Source organism: Alligator sinensis, unplaced genomic scaffold (assembly GCF_000455745.1).
Source record: "Alligator sinensis unplaced genomic scaffold, ASM45574v1 scaffold1196_1, whole genome shotgun sequence".
Classification (NCBI taxonomy): Eukaryota; Metazoa; Chordata; order Crocodylia; family Alligatoridae; genus Alligator; species Alligator sinensis.
The window spans coordinates 1,031,631-1,038,635 of NW_005842583.1; the positions used below are offsets into that span (position 1 = coordinate 1,031,631).

The following is a 7,005-nucleotide window of genomic DNA, read 5'->3' on the forward strand; positions in this document are numbered from 1 at the left end:
TGGCAGAGGTGGGCCTATGCCCTCACATTTATGATCTGTCCAATTTTGGCAAATTAAAAGAATTCCTGAAAAAAGAAATTGCAATTGCATATGCCCAGTAAAGACTTCTGAGGCTTTGATAGCTAAACATCTTTGAAGAGACTATTTGAACTGCTCACGCACAATTTCCTTTCAGTTCCTAGTCCTGACTAGAGTAGTTGTCAACCTCGATAGACTCCAAGCACCCTTCACAAAATGTCATTTTTCAGTTTTTACTTGATTTTGGACTTCAGAAAATATAGTGATTCTTCTGTTACAAAAAGCTCAGAAAGATCACAGCAGGTCAGAATGCTTTTAATACTGTGGATTCCTATTTGAAACCTCTGGGTTTCTCCTGTGAATCCTGTTTGCACACCTAACAGTGCTAACTTTGTGTGGCACCCCACAGTACTCCAGAAAGAATCTCAAGGCACCCCTGAGAATCAATGGACTAGACTGAGCATGCATCATCAACTCACAGGCACCTGTGACCAGAATATGCATGCATTATTCCCAGATAACAATCAAGCATGTCAATTTCCCTCAATTCCTAGTGGGGTGAGTACAGGCTGTGAAACTGAAAGAAGCTGGTCTCTAGTGTTTTCAATGAATCACAGCTAGTGAAGAGAAGGAAACCATCCAATTTAAATTTAAAAAAGAACAAAAATATTACTGAGGTTGCAAACTCAAGCACTCAAAATTTAGCAAGAGGCAATATTAAGGTTACTTGTGCAGTATTGCTTCATGCCTCCCAGTTCACATGCAGTATGATACAGTCTAATTCAGGGGTGGGCAATTCTTTTGGACGGACGGCCACTTACTGAGTTTTGGCAAGCCATCAAGGGCCACATGACAGGCAGCCAAGGGCAGATAAATATTAATTTTCTAAATACTTTAGGGGCCCCACGGGCCAGACAGAATGGCCTGGCAGGCTGCACCCGGCCCATGGGCCACATTTTGCCCACGCCTGGTCTAATTACATAATTGGATACCATTTTTTCTACAAGACCCCCCCCATCTCTCAGCACACAAGATATAGTGCTTGATTCCTGAGCAAACATTCAGTAGTTCAGCTGTCCCCTGTATGGCGCTGGGTCTCTTACTGTTTGCTAGTCAAACGCTGACTTTAGTACAGAACTACATTATAGCGATATAGAGGCTAACATTTTTAAAAATATTACATCAAGTAAAGCCACTTGGGTAAAGCAGGGGTGTAGGCAGTATTGATCTAAGGACATAGGCAGACAAGGTTCTTTGGGTGAATCTGATAGCTTTTATTAGACCAACTTAAATAGTTGGAAAAAAAAAATTGGCAGGCTTTCGGGTTTAAAAACCCATCGCCAGGCTGTGCACTAGTCCACCCCTTCCCCCTCCTCACCCCACCTTCCCTCTCTCCCTCCTGTCTGCCCTGCTGCCTTCCTGTACTGAGGCACCCTGCCACTTGCCTTCCTCACTGTACTATGCCCCACGCTAAATGTTAACCAGTAATGCATTACCAGTATAAATATACTTATTAAGTGTTTAACATTTCACATCCCTAACTTGAGTCATGATTTTTTCACAGCACTTAATGTTATCTAGCACTTCATATTTTCTAGTACAGCTCCCAGTGACTTTAGTTTCAGTTGTGAATGCTTCTGCATGACAGACCCAACAGGCTCAAGTCGGATATCTAAAAAATGAGGAAGGAACACACAATTAATGAGCACCTCTGATCATTTTAAGTGAACTCTGTGCAAAAACCAGTAAGATCCAATTCTCCACAGAAGTAGTCAACTGTCTTAATTACGTGCTCCTTGTGGCAGAAATGCCACCGTCGGTGCCCCTCTCCAGAGACCTCTCTGCCAGCCTGAGAGGCTGGTGTTGATCCCTCAGGGCGGGGATCTCCCTCCTTGTCTGCATGACAAAAGCCTGGTGCCTGGGAGGCGATGCTCTGGTCACCTGGGCAGGGGGGAAAGGCCCGGCCCTGCCCACGGGCCCAGGTAGCCAGGGATGCTTGGGAGATTGGTCGGCTTGTGGCCAGTATTGGCAGCTTCGATGGGACCGGGCTGCTGAGGTCAGAGAGGTTATTTAAGGGCCCGGGCCAGGAAGAAGGCATCCATTAGCCATGCGGTCATCCAGGTGAATCTGAACCTGGCTCTCTCCTCATCACCGCATGCGCCAAGAGTGCCCTGCCTCCAGAGGAAACTCCAACCACCTCTGGACGATGCAAGTGAGTAAGATACTCGAGATCCGATTAGATAATTAGCTTCAGTAACTCAGATGCGTGTTTAAACGGCTACCTCAGCCATCCTGGTTTGCTCTATGGGATTCCTTTGATATTCCTGTAAGATTTCTATGATATTGCTCTACCTTTTACCCTGTTTCCGTCCTACCCCCTGTAATCAATAAAGTTCTCCTTTGTGACCGGTGTGGGAGACTTATTGAGGGGTAGGTCTAAATTATGCCAAGGAGGCCCCTTAGGTCTGTGAACTAAGGGAGGCTTCCCTAATAAGCCCCTGACTTGGGGAAGTGCCCCAAGTGCTTGTATTGGGTCTAGTACCCATTGGATGATCAGGCCTGTGTTTTCCAAGGTGCGCAGAGCCAGAAGTGAGTCCAAAGCCTTGGATGGTGGCAGCAGGAACCCCAGGCTAGCGGGTGTGCTCCAGGGAAGGGGTTGGCCAGACAGGAGGCACCCCAAGGGAGGCACTCGGAGCCTGGAAGGTGGTCGGGCACAGGGAGGTGGGCGGCTCAACGCAGGAGCGCCCCCTACTGGCCCACCACACTCCTTCCTCTCTCATTGCAAGTCTTAGAAGCTGGAAGGTGTGCAATGATTACACCAAATGAAACTATGGTCCTACAGTTTCTTGTGCTACATAGGCCTGTTTCATCCCTAAACCAGATTCATTTGGAGCACAGAACGAGCCCTTGGAAAAAATAAATAGTATGCATTCATTAAATGTTGTACCATAGTACATATATACACACATGAGTCAAATTAAGATTGTAGAGATAATTATGGCATTTCCTAACTTTTGAGTGCTTGAGATGGAACATTGTTAAGGTTGCTTTTTACATGTTTTTTCTAAAAGAGAGTTTATATGATATCATATAAATTTGACCTTGATATTTCTGATATGTTCATCACAAAACAATGTATTCCTGCTCCCCAGCCAAACTCAGTTTCATGGAAAAGGGCTAGATTCACACTAGTAACTAAAATAGGCTTAGGGGAAAAGGTGCGTCCAACAGTATGCTCTCAAGAACACAACAGGCACCTCTTTTTCTGTGCCTCAGTTTAGTTTAGCATTTGGCAAAAGCACTGTGGAAATAAACAACTGAAGCCCCAAATACAAATGAAGCCCTGCAGCCAAATGCTCACAGTGCAACATGGGACCAGTGTTTAAACTGTTTGTTATACTTAAGATGAAATACAAAGCAGAAACCAAAGTGAAACTCAAATGGATATTACCGCCTACAATAGAACATGCACCTTTCACAGAGGCTTTAAGATGACTCAAAAATATAAATGGAGAAGATTGTTAACTGAGACAAACTGAAGTCAACAGGCTATGACAATATGTAGCTGGAGGACTCATTGAACATTTTCATTCTTTTCATACAGAGCAGTTTATACAGTCTTCGTAAGAAGCATCAGAAAAGCAAAACATGGCTGTCTCATTCTTCAATATCAGTGGCCTCCAACCTTTTTAAGTACGAGATCACTTTTTGAACTGAAGTGTAACCCAGAGCCTACTGCGCGCCAACCCCACCCCCCGCAAGTCAGTCGGGGGGGGGGGGGGGTGGAGGAGGGTTGGGGGGGGTGGAGGAGGGAGGCAGGGAAGATCGAGGCCCCCCTACATGGTGAGGGAAGGAGTGGGGCAGAGGCAGGGGTGAGTGGGGCCCCGGCCAGGCCAGGTGGTAGGAGGATCAGAGCCTAGGCAGCTCGTCCCACCACCAGCTGGGCAGGGGGCATGGGGCACAGCTCAGCCCAGCGGTGGGATGCATGTGGCATTGCGCTGCTCCCAGATCAGCTACAGTTAGGCTTGGAGTGCAAACCCCAGCACCGCCCCGTGCATAGATTGGGGGGGGGCCACATGCCCCCTGGGACTCCGTCAGAGTGTACGTGGTGCCGGGAGTCCCCCCACACCCTTAGACGAGCTGCCTGTGCTCCAATCCTCCTGCCACAGCCCGGCCAGGGTCCCCCCTCACCCAGTGGCAAGGGGTGCGGCAGGGCGTGGAGGCGGATCATCCCACTCACTCAGCCCGACCCTGGTGACAAGGGGTCACAGCTCAGCCCAGTGGCAGGACACACAGGGCATCATGCTGCTCCCAGAGCAGCTGTAGCTCTGCATCTCAGTCTGTGGGGGCTGAGCACACGCATGCATGTGTGCTCATTTCCCCCAGACTAAGATCAACTGTCACAAGGCTCTGCGATCAACCAGTCGGGTTGGTGGCTACTGTTCTATATGATAAGACTCAGGCAACTAAAGTGAAACTAAGCAGATTCGTTTTACTACGTGATCTAAAAAGCACAAGCCCAGGTAAAAGCAGAGGCAAACTAGTTTTTCCCTCATATTAACGTTATGGACTGCTGATGCAAAGATAACGGTAACAGCATTATTTTTCTTGATAACATCATTTTTAAGGTAATATAATGGAAAATGAACCACATACCCTAGCCAACATGCTTCTAAATTTTCCCATGTACAATCACTTCTTACCAACCCTTAACTCAAGGCTATGGAAAATATTTTAGCAAATTCTGTCTGCAAAGTTCAGTAGAAAATACAAATTATACTCTACTATACAGTATGAATGTACTTAGTATCATGTTTCCGATACTAAGACAAGTCAGGTTATTTTAACACTAGAGAAAGTAAAGATATTTTTAAATCCAGTAGCTGCCTATTAAATGATTTCTTTGAGAAGGCTAGTATGTAGTAAAGCCCCATTCTATTTTATTCCATGGTAAACCATTTGTATGGACTATACTATTACAACTTAGTACTTTCTCTCTATTTTTCATACAAGTATTTTAAAAAACTGAGAAACGTAAGTTACATTTGTAATCCTCTGCATTTTAACAAGATACTGCCATCTGATAATGAGCTGGCAAAGAACAGTATTACATATTGGCTCCCTTAAAAATGTACATTATTGCACCACTTTCCTAGAAGAGGCAGGACTCAAGAACCAGACATGTTTAAGGGAAGAAATACAACATTTACCTGTATTTTTGTTCACAGATAATCTTGGAGGAGAATTTGCGTCCTCTGATTCTTCAGATGAGTGAGCCAAGAAGTCATGAAGCTTCTGTACCAGGGTGTCCAGCTTGCTTTCACTGTTAAAATAATAAGTTTAACTTGAAGTTACCTTCATCATGCTGTAATAGATTCACTGAGATATAATGAAAGTTTGAAATTAATGTTATTTGTTCTCAAAAACCTTGTATGCATAGGGGAAAAAGAGGAACTGAAGTGTTTCCAACGCATAGATGTTTTCAATCAAACATTGATTTCCAATATCAAAACTAATATATCAAAACTAAGCAAAAACTCAAGTTAACCCAAAATGTGTATAAATACAGATTTAGCAGTGAAATGGGTTGACACTTAGGACTACGTTAACAATAAAACAAACAAAAATATTTAATTAAAATATGATTTACAAGAAACTTTATTAGAGTAACACAACATTGTTCATTTAAAAAATAGCATTAAGTTAAAGGTTAAGCTTTATGCTCAACTATAAACTTCCTGTCCTAAATAATATATAAAAATAGGAAGAGGAAATTTGATTATAGAAATAGCAGCCTGGGGATACAGAACTCAGCAAAAATTACTAGAAGTTTCTCTCGCTGCCTAAAGAAAAATATTTTATACAGATGTACAGACTCTTAAGACATATCTACATGCTCGTACCAAATCAGCCGCCAAATTATTTAGAGTACCTTACAGAAAGTAATCAGCAACATTCATCTAGTCAAAAACAAAAAAAAATCTCCAATGGTTTAGAATCAGACGATTTCATGTCTTTATTTAAATTAGCTAATAAACCAGCACTGCCATCAGAATTGTAATCAGACAGTTTTACAGAACAGGAGCCATTGGTCATCTCATCCCTCATGCAGATAACACCATTTACTTACCTATAAGACAGGCCCTAATTTAGCAACAATTATTATCAGTATTCCTTGCCAAACACTACCTTACACTACCTAAAGAATATGTATTCTTCTCAGAATACAGATCTCTTTCCAACCTTCTAGAGGCTCCTGAGTCAATATGCCTTTTTCCAGCTATTGGTACTTGAGTCAACTTGATTTTTTTAAACTACTTTCAAGACATTTTGATGGAACATTCTAATTAGAAGTTTTCTGCTCCACTACGTATGGTTTAGAAGCTTAAGTCCCCATATCTAATCTACTCCCTTCTTTCTGCACACACAAGTTATTTACGTCAAATCTACTTGTGCCTTTTTAATTCCTATTTCCCCAATGCTGCTAATGAAAAATTACTCATTTTAGGTCCCGAGAAACAACATGGTACAAATTCTCCTCAGTGATGTCATCTTCATCCTAATGCAATGAACCACCACCTAGATTAACGATCAGAAATCCTAGTTTTTCCTGATTAAAATAAATAAAGAAATAAATAAACCCATAAATTCTCTGGTAAAAAAGTTGCAAATTCTCTGTTAGAACCCCCCAAATCCATTATTAAAATAAAAGGCCATCCACAACCCTGCTGGTATCCATCACTCCCACCCCACAGCCCCTGGTCCTGCTGGTGCCCCTCACTCTCCCATCCCTCCCCCACAACCCAATGGCCCTGCCAGTGCCCCTCATCCTGCCCCGCTCCCCCCCTCCCCAGCTCTGCCAAAAAGGGCCCCCAGCTGCCAGGGCTACGGGGTCCTGACCCCAGGTCCACAGTCCCCTGCCTCTGGCAGGAGGTGGTAGCTGCTAAGCCTGGTTCCCCACTGCCTGTTGCGGGCTTGGGCAGGGGA

General features: G+C 43.9%; 1 protein-coding gene across 6 annotated transcripts in view; it reads right to left on the minus strand.

Moving 5' to 3' along the window:
• ATRX (ATRX, chromatin remodeler) overlaps positions 1 to 5,362 on the minus strand; it is a 139,042-nt gene extending 133,680 nt beyond the window's left edge. For 5 of the 6 annotated variants that reach the window (XR_003096056.1, XM_006032696.3, XM_025214447.1 and 2 more), the window contains exon 1: positions 5,229 to 5,362. The gene's annotated coding sequence lies outside the window, so the exon portion shown is untranslated. The remainder of the gene's footprint in view (positions 1 to 5,228) is intronic. The other variant, XM_025214448.1, reaches the window with a different exon arrangement.
• Positions 5,363 to 7,005: the final 1,643 nt, after the last annotated feature.